Source organism: Chlorocebus sabaeus, chromosome 11 (assembly GCF_047675955.1).
Source record: "Chlorocebus sabaeus isolate Y175 chromosome 11, mChlSab1.0.hap1, whole genome shotgun sequence".
Lineage (NCBI taxonomy): Eukaryota > Metazoa > Chordata > Mammalia > Primates > Cercopithecidae > Chlorocebus > Chlorocebus sabaeus.
In genome coordinates this window covers 76,346,273-76,363,259 of record NC_132914.1, presented here as the reverse complement: position 1 = coordinate 76,363,259, position 16,987 = coordinate 76,346,273, and the positions used below count along the sequence as shown (strand labels likewise).

At 35.2% G+C, this 16,987-nt stretch overlaps 1 protein-coding gene across 5 annotated transcripts in view; it reads right to left on the bottom strand.

Moving 5' to 3' along the window:
* Window positions 1-16,987, bottom strand: part of SYT1 (synaptotagmin 1) — a 592,766-nt gene that overhangs the window by 359,650 nt on the left and 216,129 nt on the right. The gene's annotated exons all lie outside the window — the stretch shown is intronic.

The window sequence follows — 16,987 nt, the reverse complement described above, 5'->3', positions numbered from 1 at the left end:
TTTTTTAAAAGCAAGGAATATATGCTTATTTACCGGATGTATGGCTGATAGCCCTCAGACTAGGTAAGAGGGACCAGCCCTATTCAGGGTCTCTTGGGCTTTGACTACTGCAGTAAGGGGATACACCTGTATTCTTTGGACAATCTCAAATGTTGTTTTTGCTTCATCCGTCCCTTTTCACTCTACCTCTTCTACTTTTAGTAATTACATCCACATCTGTGGCTTCAACCTTCCTGCTTTTGTAAAGATTCCCAAGTATGTAACTAGCTCAAATCAAAGCCCCCTGACATGCAACACTTCCAAAATCGGTATATTATCTTCTCCGCCCTGATTCAACCTCAGTCAATGTCTCTTCTGTACTTGATTGTGGCTAATGGCATTTAGGAATTATCGTTTACTTCCTTTCCTTGCTATTCTGCCCTTCTTTACTTGTCATCAACTAATGTGGATTCTGATTCCTAAAAATCACTTGAATCTTTCCCAGCCTCACAATCTCTTTGATTCTGCCTTTGTCCCACCTCACTGTGAGTATAGCAATGGACTTTTATCTCAACTGGGTACTAAAGTTAATTTGACTCCCACATTGCTTCCAATGTGAAGATGTCATGCCTCTGCTCAAACTCCTTTAATAACTGCCCCACCAGTATCTACCCCTGATCTTTCATGATTCTTCCTTCCAATCACACCTAGTTTCTTTCTTCCAAATGAGTCGTATTGTTGCATTCCTCTGTTCCTTTTAACATACTGCTTATTTCACCTAAAATGCCTCTTTTCAAGAGGAAACTCTGTCTCATCCTTCAAGGTTCAACTAAACATCATCTCTGCCGTGTAATATTCCTCAGCTGCCCCAGGAAGTGTTAAGAAATGTATCCTCTGGACTACATCTATTAAAGCATTAATCATATTTAGCAAAATTTGTTTACATGACCTGTCTCTCAGGAAATCAAAAGATCCTTGCTAGCTGGTATATTGTTCCACCTGACCAATGCAGGAAACCAAAATACACCACCGCAGAGTGTACCTCTTTGGCATATTTTGAGATGGGTATTCAGAGGGACTGCAGACACAAGCATAGCTCTGAAAAATCTATCCTTTTGTAAAAGAAATTTACATATATCTATATTAATAAAGCAAACAAAAGTTGCAGGCAGAGGCTTTTTCTGAGGTCCTTTTTTTCTAAACCTAGGAAAGATTATTTAACAGGAAGATGGAATTAAAGCAAGGTCTGACAATTTTAAAGGTCTGACAGAGAAATTATTACTACAGGTTACCATCTATTCTTTCTGTGGGGTATTGCCTGAGAGACTTTATCTATACAATGAAACAATAGCCTTTGTTCACAGTGCATTTCCTCCCCTCATCCTCCCTTAACCTGCCACCACACCCCCCAGGACCTCCAAGACTCTATTATTCCTGTACAACATAAAAATGTCAACCATCAGGCTCTTTTTTGAGTGTCATATTTTGTGTGACTCTCATGCTCATGTGCATATAATAAATTTGTATGTGTTTTTACCCTGTTAATCTGTCTCTTGTCAGTTTGTTTTATAGCCACAAATTATTGAATCTTCAGAAGGAAGAGGGAGAAAAGTTGCTTTTGTCCCTAACAGTTTTGGTGAGCCCAGCCAGGAGACCAAATCACTCTGCTCAGTTTGGAGGCTGTAAATGGGACCCTGGGACAACTGACAAAAAAGCCAGCCAAGAAAGGTAAGAATTTTTACCAAGGTCAGTATTCCCAGATCTCTGCCTTTAAAGCCCAGTTGAGTAAGGGTGGCAAGAGTCACTCCTTGTCTCTTTTTCCTTCAAATTTGGATTTGCTGGTGAAAACATGTCTATAAATGAGGTCTTTTATTGATTTGAATCACTTTTGTAATAAATAAATTGGTTGTATGTAGAAAAACTCTCATCTTAACTATTGCTATCTATGAAAAGATCAAATTTAAAAAAAAAGAAGAGTGAGACACAAGTAAATATACCTGTTACCCTTAAAGACTCCTTTGGCAATATTAAAATAATAAAAATAAGTTTTAGAACAAAGTTAAAATCCTTATAAATGAGAAAATTTTTTGGATCTCTGCGCTCCAGATTTTAAAACTTCCCTTTTCTGAATTTACCTCCATTTTTTTCAGTAAATTTCTTTAGATCGGAAGATAAAAATTTGTAAGAATTAGTTGATAAAAATTTGTTTGAATTATTTGTTTTGAATTTGTATAACTATTGACTTTTGGGGTACTCATTTGATAATGATCCTTTTCCCTGTCATGAATGGCTTTTGTTTTCCTGTTTGTCTTACCAACTGTTGTCTCTTTTAAACTTTTTGTCTATTGAGGGCACACAGATTATCAGGCCCTCATGTATGGGTGGCCTATCAAAAGACTGAGAGACCCACAAATATGGCTGGACAGAAATGTGGGTTGTACGTCATTTTTGACAAGCAAAGCTTTTCTTTCTTTTTGACTGTCTTTGCTTGGGAGTGGCTTTGGATTTTCAACAGCCTGTATCTTTTTGCTCTAACTTTAGACGCTTGGTTAAAGTCATTAAAAGGCTTATTAATTTTGGTCAAGAGAATTATTTTTGGTGTTGAGTCTCTTGTAGATATAACTTTGGTTTAGGGCTCTGGCTCATACTCAGAGCATAATAAAAATTTCTTCACCTTCTCTCCTAGGCTAAAATGGAACTATATACTCAGGGGAAAAAAGGGTATTTAAAAATTTAAGGCAAACGAAAAATCTTAAAGGTCTTTTCTATTAATACTGATAAAGGGTTTTGACCATTGTAAACAGGTAGTATTAACTTGGTTAATACTTTATAAATTGGCGAATATTATATTATTGTATCTCTTGGAAGTTTTAAAATAAAAACTATAACATTTTTGTGTCCTTTTTGTATATTTGTATATGTTTATACATGTGTGCATGTATGGTGTAAGTTGTATCTACATGGGATAAAATTCCTTGGAAGAGTTTCAAATTGGCTTAAAGTAAAATTAGTTTTCATAAATGAAATACTTTTAAGACTGCTAGAAATATAGTAACAAACTCAAAGGGTTTTGAAGTTCATGTGACTTGGATAAATCTTTCACAAATAGGACTAGTTTAATGCGGTTGGTTTTAAAGTAATTAAATAGATGTGAGTGGGATAAAACTTTATAAATTTAATTTTTAACAATAATTATGTTTCATAATATATACTTTCAAAGGTTTCTCAAATCTTTCAGGTAACTACACCCTTAAAGTATTGCTAAACTAAATTAGATAATGAATATTCCTTAAATAATTAGCTCATTTCCAAGTAAGATATAATATGGAACATTAATTGCTAACCATACATTTTAGCTTATTTACTTTAACTTCTTGTCATAAGATAACTAAATATATTTGGGTTGGCTGGTAAATATGCCCCCATCCACACTGTAAAATTAGTTTATGAGAAAGCTTATGTTTCTAGAAATTATGAAATCTGTATTGCTAACATGTTTTGGTACATGACAGTTAAAGATTGTTTACTTCCTAGATTTTCACTGGAAAATAACAATACTAAGAATTGAAATTCTAATTAATATATGTAATTAAAACTACTAGAAATAAGAGAAAAAATTCTGTAGGTAAGTGTACGAGGAAACTAGGATGCGTTTTTGGTGAGGAAACTTATAAGGAAGGCATGAGGATTTTTTGTTGTGTTGAAGAAAAAATAATTATTCTAGTTTAAAGTTTGTTTCAGAATGAAGAAATGATACATAAAAAGCTGAATGACAGTTCAAGAGAGTTGGGAAAAGAGAGTGAGAGAAAATATTGTAAGGTTAAACTGACTAAAGTTGAATAAAATTATTATAAAGGTTTCAGAAATGAGCTTTAATAGAAAAAGTACACTGGCACAAAACTAAAATTTGGTCTTCTCTTTTAAAAACAAGAGTATTGATAGATTTTTGTATTTTATCAAAATAATTTCCTGTGCTTTATACTGTCTTTATTAGGTCTTTGAATACTTAGAAAAACTTGGTTAAAGAGTTAAACTGTTTCTATAATTATCTAACTTCCTGCATTTTCTTTTGAAGTCTTTTAATTATCATTCTGGTTAAATGAATAACTACAATTTCACAGTAACTTGTGTTCCTATTTTTGATCGAATGCTTTGAACCTTTATTTTTAACAACCTTCTCCAAATCAAAATTAAGTCTTTTTGACCTTAAACTAACTTTCGGGCATTCCAGAAGGACCCCAGCAGCACAAAAGAGAGATATTAAACAAGTCAGGCCCATTTAATATGTTAAGTTATATGGGAAGCACTCCAAATAGCAAGTAATGTTTAACCTTCTTTGAGTTATATTTTTATAGATATGTTAGTCACATGTATGTTTAACCTTCTTTGAGTTATAATTTCATATATATGTTATCCACATGTATTCCAAAATTGTATGAAATTTCTAGAAATTTATAGTCCTGGTGTACATTATCAGTAATAATTGTGGTTCTTATGTTAAAATGTTGTATGCCAAAATACATTTCCTTGTCAATGACTTGTTATGAATTCTCATTAGGTTTTTAAGCATGGCTATTGTAAGTTTTTGTCATTGACAGACAGTGGTTTTGCTTCTTCTCTAAAAGCATCTTGCAATCAGTTATAGCCCCAAATTGCTTTTCTTCAGTGAAATTTATAGAAAAGCCTCTGACAAGTACCATTGAATATAGGTTTCTGATGATTTTGAGATCATAGTATTTGATTGGGTAAGAATTCCAGAACTCTAATGAAAAAACTGGACTCATAAAACTACTAACCTAACATCAAGCACAATAAGAATTATTACATGGGACTAAAGTAATGAAAGATTACGTTTTATGACTTTTTTGTTTGAAACATGGCTTATTCTTTTATGTTTCATTTTCCACATTAAATTTTTGTTTTTCTTTCAGCTATCTGTAGTTTACAGGAATATGGGAAGGTGTACTTTTGTGTGTGGAATTGAAACTTTTTTTTTCTCCCTACCTGATACCTTCAGAGTTTGGAGATTATTTGTGAGTATTCTTATTTCAATAGCAATACAGTTATTTGCTTACATTCAAGAAGAATCTATTCTCTTTGTAATAGGACACAATAGGAAACATTAGCCATATTACTAAGACTTTGCCTGACATGTCCTATTTTCAGATATGACCAGATTCCTCTAAGGAATTAAAGTTGACTTTATGAAGCCAATTAAAACCCATTGGGAAATATATCTTGATATCTTGGATAAATAATTAACATAGTTGATTTATAGATGAGAAAAAGACATCACTTCCTGAGATGACCTGAAATCTGAAGATATTTTTGGGAACCTTGAGAAAAGAAGTGTTCACCCAAGTTTAAAGGTATTACAGGCACAGTTTGAGGGTGATTCCTTGGATTGGCTTCCCAGCCTCAAGAGCCTTTCAAAAGCTTAATCTGAGATTCCTTGTGAAAAGTTCCAGCAAAGCAAAATTGAAAATGAGTTTATATGATTAATCATCATTTTGCTGTACTTATGTAAATTATTAGGCAAAATATAACAAGCCTAACACTTATTTTGCAAGTAAGTTAGTTTTACTGTGATCAACTTTGGTAAAAAGGGGGAACTCAAGAGAGAAAAATTATGATTTAAAAGAAAGCTATAGTGTATCTGTTATTAGATTCTAGCTCTGTTCATTTTTTTTGAGATTTTATTATTTACCTATAATTTAGACTGGATTCTGAAATTGTTAGTTTCCTCTCATGTCTGACTGCAACTCTCCAAACTAACATTTTCACTTTTTTTCTCCCATTTTTTTCTGACTTGGAATCACTGAAATTAAATGTGCCTTCTTCTTGAAGTCCTGAAAGCTGAAGCTGGTTGACTCCAGAGAAATCACAATAACAACTTAAAATCTGTCAGATTGTCACTGCCTATCCCCACTTCAACTGAAGATGTCTTGAGGCCAAATCTAGAAATCTTTTCAGCTGCTGGACTCAGAAGTAGTTTATATGCTGCTCCAATTGTTAACTTTTGTTTTCTTTAATTTCTTTAGAGAAGCCTCATATTAAAAACCTGTTTGCTTACACCATGTAGAGACTTAATTGTGGGAATCCTGCAACACCACTTCCTAAAATGAGTCATTTTTCTATTTATTCCAATTTATGCTTTCTTCCCTTTGCTAATGTCTTATCTCAAAATGTCTAATGCAAATTTTCCACAGTTATCAATCCTATTTTATTTTATTCTTTTCAATCCTATTTTAATATGTAAAACTTTCTGAAAATAAATTTCAAAGAGGGAGCTGTGGGAAACTAAAATATGCCACCCCAAAGCGTGCCTCTTTGGCATATTTTGAGATGGCTATTCAGAGGGTCTGGAGACGCAAGCATGCCTCTGAAAATGTATCCTTTTGTAAAATAAATTTACATGTATGTATTAATAAAGCAAACAAGGGATGCAGGCAGAGGGTTTCTCCGAGGTCCTTTTATTTGAATCTAGGAAAGATTAACTCACAGGAAAAGAGGACTAAAGACAGGTTTGACACTTTTAAAGGTCTGACAGAGAAAGTAGTACCACAGGTTACCATCTATTCTTACCTGACAGACTTTATCTGCACAATGAAACAACAGCCTTTTTCACAGTGCATTTCTTCCCTTTCCCCGTCCATAACCTGTCACCACAGCTGCCAGGAGCTCCAGGCCTCTGTTTCATTCTGTATCATATAAAAACCTTAGGCCCTTCTTTGAGTCCCGTATTTTGTGTAGCTCCCTATGCACGTGCATGTAATAAACTTGTATGCTTTTTCCTGTGAATCTGTCTATTGTCAGTTTGGTTTATAGACTCAAATTATCTAACCTTTACAAGGGGGTAAGAAAAATCCCCTTCACTCCTAAACCAACTTCTTCTTATCTAGAAAATTACAATTTACATGAACCCCAGTACTGCTTATGGGTCTCTGATGGAGCTAATTCTTCAGGAATGAGGGAGTATTGGCTGGACAGGCAAAACAGGAAAGTGTGAGAGGTGTTTTGAGATATCATAATAATTGAGGGAAGACAGGAAGAGCAAGAAACCAAATGGAGGCAGATATATTGGAATGATGTATTTCAGGCTATTAAGTGGGACTGGAGAAAAAATTGCTATCCTACGCCTTTAACACCTTCAGTTTGATTTATTGTATCAAAATTTGAACAGATTGTACCAACTTAAAATGAGATCTATTCTCCACATCTCAAAAACTTTTTAATGGGATAGTTTTACTACAATAAAAATAACAAAGGAAAAGATAATTTGTTCTATCTTCAAAACATATTACTGACTAAAAGCAAGCAGGAGGTATAGTAAATAAGCTCTTATTGAAAAGACAAGTCTCAGGAAAAAGTAGACAAACTTTTAGGGAATTTTTCCATTTCACTAGGGTGTTATCCCACACAAAACAAGCTACAGAGATTATTTTCACCCTCACATTGTTACATAGTTGTTTTTGGAATAATCACATGGGGAGCAATCAATGCCACACAAATGTTTCAATACAGATGTGTTTTTCCTCTGAGTTTTCAGTGAATTAGGGTACAGATAAATGGAACTGCTCAGGGGAGGAGAAACTACAACACTGTATTTTCTTCAAGTAGACCAGGGTTCAGTTTGACTTGGAGTTTAGCAAATTAAATGTAAGAGAAAAAGAAACATTGAATGGTTGCTCTCAATGCTGGTATGAGACAAAATGAGGTAGTAGCAGGATACTAAAAATTATTTTTGGGATATGTGAGGTGAGTGTAATGTTAAGACAGATATGGGACCTTGGATCTGGGGTCTCAGCAAACTTGCATCCTTTGCATGTGGGAATAGTTTGAATTTGAACCAATGGAGCTTGTTATTTCAATTTGGGTCCTTGTTTGGGCACAAGCCTTTTTCTTTTTCTTCTTTTTCAATTCCACAAGCAGTCACTGAGTGGTAAGCAGGTACCAGGTACCAGGTACCGTGCTAGGCAGAGGCAGTAAAACGATGAATAAAACATAGCAGAATTTACAGTTTGGTGGCAGAGCAAAACACAGAAATACATAACTCAGTATAATGTGGTGAATGCTAAGATACTTAGCTCAAATCAACTTGTTTTGAAAATTTTAACTGTTGCCAAGCTACTAGTAAATGATTTCAAACTGTCCACTCTAGCCTTCTAAACCCTGATTGTTTCTGTCCAGTTTTAATTCTTGTTACCATACTGTGTGATCTTTCTGATTCAGATCCAAACAGATTTCTCTTTTATGAGCCTTATTGTCTCCCACTTCTCACCTTGGATCTTGAAGTCATAACAACATCTTTCTTCCATTCTTTTTTCTTTTATCTCTATCCATCTTTCCTAAACCAGGTTAATTCCTTGGTCTTTTGCAATACCATATTATATTCACTGATTTATTATGAACATGTCTAAAATGGAAATTTTCATTCTTGAAGCCCATTTTCTTCCTCATAAATCTTCCATTTCAAGAAATGGAAGCTTCTATTTTTCTGCTTAGGCCAAAATTCTGGAATCTTTCTTACTTGAATGCCACATATCTACTCCATTAGTGAATTCTGCCTAATAAACCTTCAAAATATATCCAGATTTTGACCACTTCTCTCTCTCTCTCTCTACACACACACACACACACACACACACACACACACACGTGCGCGCGCATGCACATGCACACACACACACATTCTGACCCAAAGTCACTATGTTCTGAATAACCTTCTGACTCTTCTGTTCTCTCCATTTTTGCGCTCCTCTAATCTATTCAGAGTATGTAAGTAATTCTTTTAAAACCTAAGTTAGATCAGGTTCCTTCTTGGCTTAAAATTTTGAAGTCTCACCATGGGTTATAAATCCCTCTGCAATCTGTGCCTTTCCCTCCTCCAGCAAGTCTTTCAACTTTGTTTCTTTTTATTTACTCCCCTCCTCAATCACTCCACTCTGGCCACACGGTTTAAACTGCATGAAAGCCAGCCTTTGTTCTGCTGACCTTCAGGGCTTAAAACAGTGCACGGCATGTCTCTACTAGTTATTATTACTTGTATCCTTTTTATGCCTGTTTCCTGTTAACCTGTCTATTGTCAGTTTGTTTTACAGACTCAAATTATTGAACCTTCCCAAGGGGGTAAGGAAGATTACCTTCTCCCCCAAACCAATTTATGGTTATCTAGAAAAATTACTAGTAATAATAACTGGCTAGTAACTAGCCAGTTAATAATAATAACTAATTAATAATCAGTAATAGTTACTAGTAACAATAACTGGCTTATATAACCCTGATTTTGAGCCCAATGCTAGTCAATGTTAATAACATATTAATCTCATTTTTTCCTTACCATAATCGTAGGAGAGAGGCACGGTTATTATGCCACTTTTACAAAGAAAGAATTAAGGCACAGAGAGGCAGTAGGCACTCAACAAATATTGGTTGTGTTATCTCATTCAACTTATAGTCACTGAGTGTACCCTGAGAGCCAGTTCTCCAACTTGAAAACTCAGAGGAATATCAGTTTGTGTTATTTCAGGGAGTTTCTATAAGAGGGAGTAAAAAATGAACAGGTGAAAACAGGAAAGTGCTAAATGTAAAGCCACATGCAAATCGTTCAGATGCCCTATTTCAGTTACTTTTACTTGTAATCTTTTGGTTAACAAATTACCAAACCTGAGCTTCCATCATGGATTATCACTATTTTACTCCTTTTCATCCAGCTGAGACATCACTTTCTTCAGAAAGTGTTCTTTGAACTCCCAGAATGAGTTAATGCCATTCTCTTCTGTTATTTCTATGCCTGGTACATGTTAATCACCACTGGGCTTGATGCACTTTTCTCATTTTTTGTCTGCAAAGCTTCTCCTCCACCAGACTAGGAACTCTCTCTGAGGACAGGAACTAGTCCTATTCATCTCTCAATTCCAAGAGTCAGACACACAGGAGGTGCCAAATACATGCTTGTTAGATGAATGGATGAGACAGCCACACAAATTGTGATTAACAAGTTAAAGAAATATAATATTTGAACATAAATGAGCATTAAACTGCACATCTAGGAAGAGAAAGTTTATTTGGTTTGCTGAGATAGAATTAAAATAAATGTCCTATTTAGATTAATTACCATAAGTTAACGAGTTCCGTAAGAGACTTGTGATAACTCTCCTTCTGTTTTTTTTTTAATAGCTGTCCCATAAACCTGACACTGAAGTTCCATTTGCAATGAAAGTCACAGAATAACCAGGAGCGTTACAAATTCTGGAGACGGATTAACTGCTCTGCAAACATAATGCCAGCAACTTAATTCAAAACAAAGACATACTTTAGAATCATAAAGCTAGAAAAGGCTCGAATTGTGTACTAACACAGCTGTGAAGGTAACGCTGCAGACTTGGTTTCAATTTTTCATTTGTTTCTGACTGTTGTAACTCCGGTTTTTTATACTTTAGTTCAATCCTATCAGGTTATTTTAAACTTGTCAGAATGCAAAGTCAAAAGAGTATTACAGTGGTCATTGGAAAGAACATAAGATTAATTTGAAGTAGAAAAAAAGGCATTTTATAAATGAATGTGAAATGCCTGGAGGCCTACCGAGAATACCCAGCCACGCGCTAGTCTTTCAGCTTAGATATGCTGCACACAGCACGCCAAAGCCTTGGGAGAAAACCCCACATCACATGTCATTGGAAGCTGCTCAGCCAGGCACACAGAAAGGCACCTTGCATCAATGATATTTGACAACCCCGGCGGTGATTTTTCTGCTTCAGCGGCCAACTTGTGCAAAGTCACGGCAAGCCAACACACAAGCAGTTCATAAAGAACTAAGCTGTTAGAATCATCTTTACGAGGCAATAACCATGATGCTTCTTTTAATGAACATTTGACATCCCACGTAGCCAGGAATGATTCAACCACTAAAATGTCCAGAAAAGGGAATACTAAACTTCTGGGGATGAAAGAAAGTTTCTAACAAAGATGCTATCAGTTCAATATTCATTTTAATCTGCATAAAATGTTTTTCATCACCGTGTTCTGAGATTGGTACTTCATTCCTCAGTATCTTTTAATCTAAACTAATAACATTTTATATTTCTAGTGTCTGATAGAAAGTAGATACCTTCACAGGAAAGTAGGAGAAATGGCAGAGGCTAAAAAATTAGTCACAGGCTCATACACACACATATACATATACACAGCTCCCTTGTGCCAGACAACTGCTAGGTTTTTCTCATACATTTGATTACATTTATAACAACAGTGATGATGAGGATGATAATGACGGTGATGGTAAATTGATCACAGATCACTTTATTGATTTCTTCTTTATGTTCTAGATTCGTTTCTAAGTGCTTCACATGAATTATCTTAATTAATATTCACAATAATCCTGTAAGGTTAGCAAACTGCTTGTAGAGTAGTTAAGTAATTTAGTCAATGTCAGACTGACTAGTAACTGGAAGATCTGGGATTCAAACCTGGTGATCATATTATGGGACCCTCAATTTTCTCCTTAATTAAATTAATCTTAGAGTTCATCTTGTCCACTAATTTTTTCAAAGATTTCTCTGAGTTGTTCCAAAGTGCTTCTTGAAATGTCTCTGAGGATTTGGGGAGAGTACTCAAAGTCCCATCTCAGGCTCAAATTTACATATTTGACATTTGCTTAAAATTTCAAGTGAATAAAGGGCTGTAGGAGTCAAAACAGACCTGACAACTGCTTTACTGTTCTTGTTCAATGTTTTCGTTTACATAGATGAGGAAACTGAAGCGTGGAGAGATGAAGCTCAGAGTCCCAGGTGTTATGGTCCTACTCCTGGTTACTGGCAGTTCTCTAATTAGGACCTAACTCCCCGGACTTAGGTCACATCTTTCTATGCCTTTGTGAGCCCAAAGAAAGGAACATATGACTGACAGAACACGGTCATAACACTTCAGTAGCCTCCACTGTGAGCCCTGAAGGAGGCCTTTGCCCTGGGATGTGGTCAGTTGCATTTTTCACCACATATAAACTTCACGGATGACTTAAAAACCAGAAGAGATGGACTAAGATTTTCAAGCATAAGAGTCATTTCTGTATAGGTGGAGCATCACTAACACAAAAATCCAAGATCTGAAATGCTCCAAAACTTGAAACTATTTGAGCACAGACATGATGCCACAAGTGGAAAATTCCACCTCTGACACATTAATTTTTCACTATAGTAATGGTATGTCATATTTCTTACTGCTAATACTTATGTGTGAGTAACTGCATGAAAACGATTGCTTATCATTAGCATATAAATTCAGAGTCAGGAATGATGGTGATGCCAAACAATTACAGGTTGTCCACGTAGGTGGCTGATAGTTCTGCTTTCTGATAGTTCAATGTACACAAACTTCGCTTCATACAAAAATTTTAAAAAATATTGTATAAAATTATCTTCAGTTCATGAATATAAGTATTGTATGAAATATAAATGAATATTGTGTTTAGATTTGGGTCCCAAACCCAAGATACCTCATTATGTATATCAAATATTCCAAAGTTTGAAAAAAATCAAAAAATTTGAAACACTTCTGGTCCCAAGCATTTTGGCTGAGGGATACTCAACCTGTATTATTTTCTTTATACATCTGGTTAACTAATTTATCTATATCTAATTCTATGATACACATCAAAAAAGTAAATCATAAGCTTAAGGTTAAGCAATTTTGTTCTTTTTAAAATTTTACTTGTATTATATAATTGATATACTGGTATCAAAGTTATAGATTGACCAATTGTGTAGGCCTTCCTCTGAACCTTAGAAAACATCTACTAGTATTCATAAAGAGCATGTAGTGTGGAACTATGGTTCTCAAGTATTTTTAAGCTGTCATATCCTCTGCAAGTCCAGAGGACTTTTCACTATAAGTGAAAGAGTGCAGGAGTCAGATATGGACTTTAATCTGGACCTCAGATTTAGGCAAAGCACTGAGCCTCTTGGAGTCTTGGTCTCCTTACACAGAATGATGGAGGCACCACTGCATGGTTATTGGGAGGGTATCAGGTAAATTATGTAAGGTGGTTGGAGACTCGAGTATGTTCAACTAATTCTCACTATTAAATTACCATTTACCCTCATACTATCTTTATGCTAATTATGTTTTTATTCTTGACATTTTAATAATATCTAGATGAATGAATAAAGTATGTGTCCATCAACATTTATGGAACAGTTATTCTAGGCACAGTGATAATTGTTTTATACAGGCAATATTAGTACATTGCTTTACAGTACTGTGAAGTAGATTCCATTATTGTCTCCACTTTATTAATGAAAAAAATGAATCTTTAAAAGGAGAAATAACTCCTTTAAAAATTCACATCTGGTAAACAGTTATATCTGAATTGTTCCACACCTGATCTCAAAGCACACCAGCAGCTACTCTACACATACGTACTTCTGTGACATTGGACACCCTCAGCCTGCCTCTCTCCTTGACAAGCTGCTGTTTTTGTTCTTGTTAGGAGATATGCTCATTTGTGAATCTTCCACTGTAATTTTGATTTTATGAAAAACAAAAATAATATTACAAAAGATGTCCACTTCCACGAACACAAAGATGTTCGTGTTGATATCTTTGCATCAGTGTTCTCTATCTCCAAGAATCGAATATTAGACATCAGCTAAAGCTTCTCCTATTCTTTTGTCGCCCTTCCTTCTGAACTGCAATCATTTTGCTGAAGTTGGTGTATATTACATCTCCACATAATTTTATATTTCATAAAATATGGATATCTATAGAAACAATATGTACAATGCTATTTTCTAGATTTAAAGTTTGTATATAAATTCATTTTTTTTACATTTAATACATGTTTTACAACCTTAAATAATACTCTTATTTTTAGCAATTTGCTTTTTAAAAATCATATGGCTAGTATAATATTTTTCAGCCAATACTATTTATCTGTTTTCCTACTGAAATATAATTGTGTTGTTGCTATGTTTCACTTCTACAAAGGGAGCTGACCTGAGCATCCTGGCCTATAACTCCTTATGGAAATGTGCGAGAGCTACTCTAGGGGATTAATCTACTAAAACTGCTGAATCATAGCTCATAAGCCTGTTCAAATTCACCGGGTGTTTTGAAGATACTCTCCTTTGCAGTGGTACTAATTTATACTTCAGCCAGTAATGTATATAAGTCTTACCTTTTCACGTCTTCATTAGTACCTTGGTTTTTAAAAATTAATTGATTTCGATCAGCCTCCTTTATTTATTAATATTTCAGAAGTTGCTAGTGAGCTTTAACATATTTTGATATATTTATTGGCATTCTAATTTTTTCCCCAGTGAAATAAATATCTGATGTTGTCTTTTACCTATTTTGCTTCTGAATTATTTGTTTTTTAAATATATTTTCTTAGTCTTGACTTGCTCTTTCATGTTTTTTACCATCTTTTTCATATGCATCTATTTTTTTCTTTTAATCCTCTTGGAGTTATCTTTGACAATCATTTCTTTTATTACTTATTTTATTTTATTTTTGGTTTTTCATTAAAAATTTTTTCCTTTACCTGGAAGCTGCTCAAAGCCTGAGAAGATGTGTTCACGTGTTAAGGACCATTCTCACAGGCAGGTTTTGCTCACCTACCTCTCAGGCCAGGTTTTTGTCAGAATCTAACACATGCACTGGGGCCTCTCCTTAGACCTCCCCTAACTGGTCCCTTCCTCTTCCTTGGCTCAGGAAGTAAAAATTCTTGCCCTAGCTCTTTCTTTTAATACTTCAGCAGGGCAGGAGGCCCCAGCAGCTGCTTGGCTTAGATACAGCAAGCAGCAAGGGTTCAAGGATATATTCAAGCTATCCTCTTCCCATAATTCTCTGATAGCTATTTTCTATCACTGCTCAACTTACTTTCTTCGTAACACTAATTATGATGTATATGTTTATGTATGTATTATTTACTCATTTATTGTCTGATTTCTGCTCTGTTGTACCAGTTTCTTGAGGATAGGGGTCATGTTTGTTCATAGGTAACATGCTTGTACTTAGGATACTTCCTGGGATATAATAGGTGCACAAAAATGTATGTTAAATGAACTAATAAATTAATGATTACATTTCCTTATTCTCCCTGGAAAGTTGCTATCCTGTGATGCTTATTGAAGCTACTTCTTGAAGACTGTTAAGTGGGAGATGGTTCTATACGTCTTTGTGGAAACAGAGAAAAGAAGACATAGGACACCTACCCACAAACATTTTTTAAAATAATAAAACATTTAAAAATGACAAAAGTCTGAAAAAAGGCTATATAACTTCCTCTCGAAGACAGCATCTATAAAAGGGTCAAAATTCCTTCCAAAATCTGTGTTGAATCCACACAAGCCTTTCAACAGAGGGGCAGTTGAGGTCTAGCTTACTACATTATTAATCTTGGCCACAGCAGTTTCAGTAGGAAAAAATTTTAATGTCAATGTATGCACTACTTCTATTTTGTAGAAAAAATAGTTTTCTATTAAAAATATGTATTTTTTTTTTACAAAATAGAAGTAGTATATACGTTGAACTACTTCTGTTTTTCTAATTGAGATGCAGGAAAACTAAGATTTTAATGTCACGTGATCAGTCAGCTCTCATGTATGAAAATAAGAGGCTTATAGTGACAAACACTCCTTTACAGTGAGATGAATTCAATGGTAAAGCAGTCACTTGTGGTCTTAGAAGCTCCTGGGGAAAGCAGAGAAGTACTTGAATTGACAGAGAATATGCTCCATCACAGAAACAAATTGTTAATTTTAAATTTGGTAGGAAGAAGAAACTGTGGAATACAGAGAGAAATGAGGACGAATGACTAGATACAGAATAGGCCTCACATGTCAATTGTAGAAAAAGTGAACTTGGGCTGGGCACCGTGGCTCACACCTGTAATCCCAGCACTTTGGGAGGCCAAGGCAGGCAGACTGCCTGAGGTCAGGAGTTTGAGACCAGCCTGGCCAACATGGTGAAACCCGTCTCTGCTAAAAAATAAAAAAATTAGCTGGGCGTGGTGGCAAGTGCCTTTAACCCCAGCTACTGGGGAGGCTGAGGCAGGAGAATCGGTTTAACCCAGGAGACAGAGGTTGTAGTGAGCCAAGATCATGCCACTGTACTCCAGCCTGGGCAACAGAGTGAGATTTTGTCTCCAAAAAAAAAAAAAAAAAAAAAAAAAAGGAAAAGAAAAAGAAAAAGAGAATTTGTGCGACATAACAGTGCTCCAGATTCCATTGCGGAGGTAAAAATGTAGTAATTTGCTTTTTTCTTTTCTTTGTAGATTTTATACACGACCTTTAAAATGTTCATAGGTATACAGCCTACTTTGGAAGGGGAGAAGACACAAGGGAGCTGAGGAGTAAGCAGCAGGTTATGTGTGCAAGTTGCATACATGCATATGCACAAGCACACAATTGCTTTTGACATAACATATAGCTCTTCCAAGATCTCTGTCTTTTTAAAATCTTTTCAGTCCCAAACTTTTATCAGTTCCTTTACAGACCCATTCCCACCATCCACAGCCTCTGAACTGACCTAACATATAGCTCTATACCATCTGAAGAGTTTTACAGCATGACCTAAATCCCCTGTATAGTCACAATAGTATCCTCTTTAATCTGCTTTTATCATAAACCCATGGCTTGGCTGTAGACACTCTCCAATCTCACGTCCATTAACAGGATTCCTAAATTCCCTGCCCCATCTGTCATCTTAAACTGTTTTGAGGAATTATTGAAAGTGGAAGGTACTAACCTCATTAGTCTACAGCATCCTTGTACAAGGCTGCTAGGCAGCCTCTCTGGAGCTGTTATATCCAAGTAGATGGCTTGTGGACTTGGTAAGATCTGAATGCTTTTAAGATAATACAGTCTAAAGATTGTCTGGCATAATTGCTACTAACTTATATGGGAGCCAGTACATTCTCATCAATTTTTGCTTATGATATTTAGCCTATAAAACATAAATATTCAATCCTACCATCATTTTGTGAATTTTTTTTTTTGTCTTAAAGATG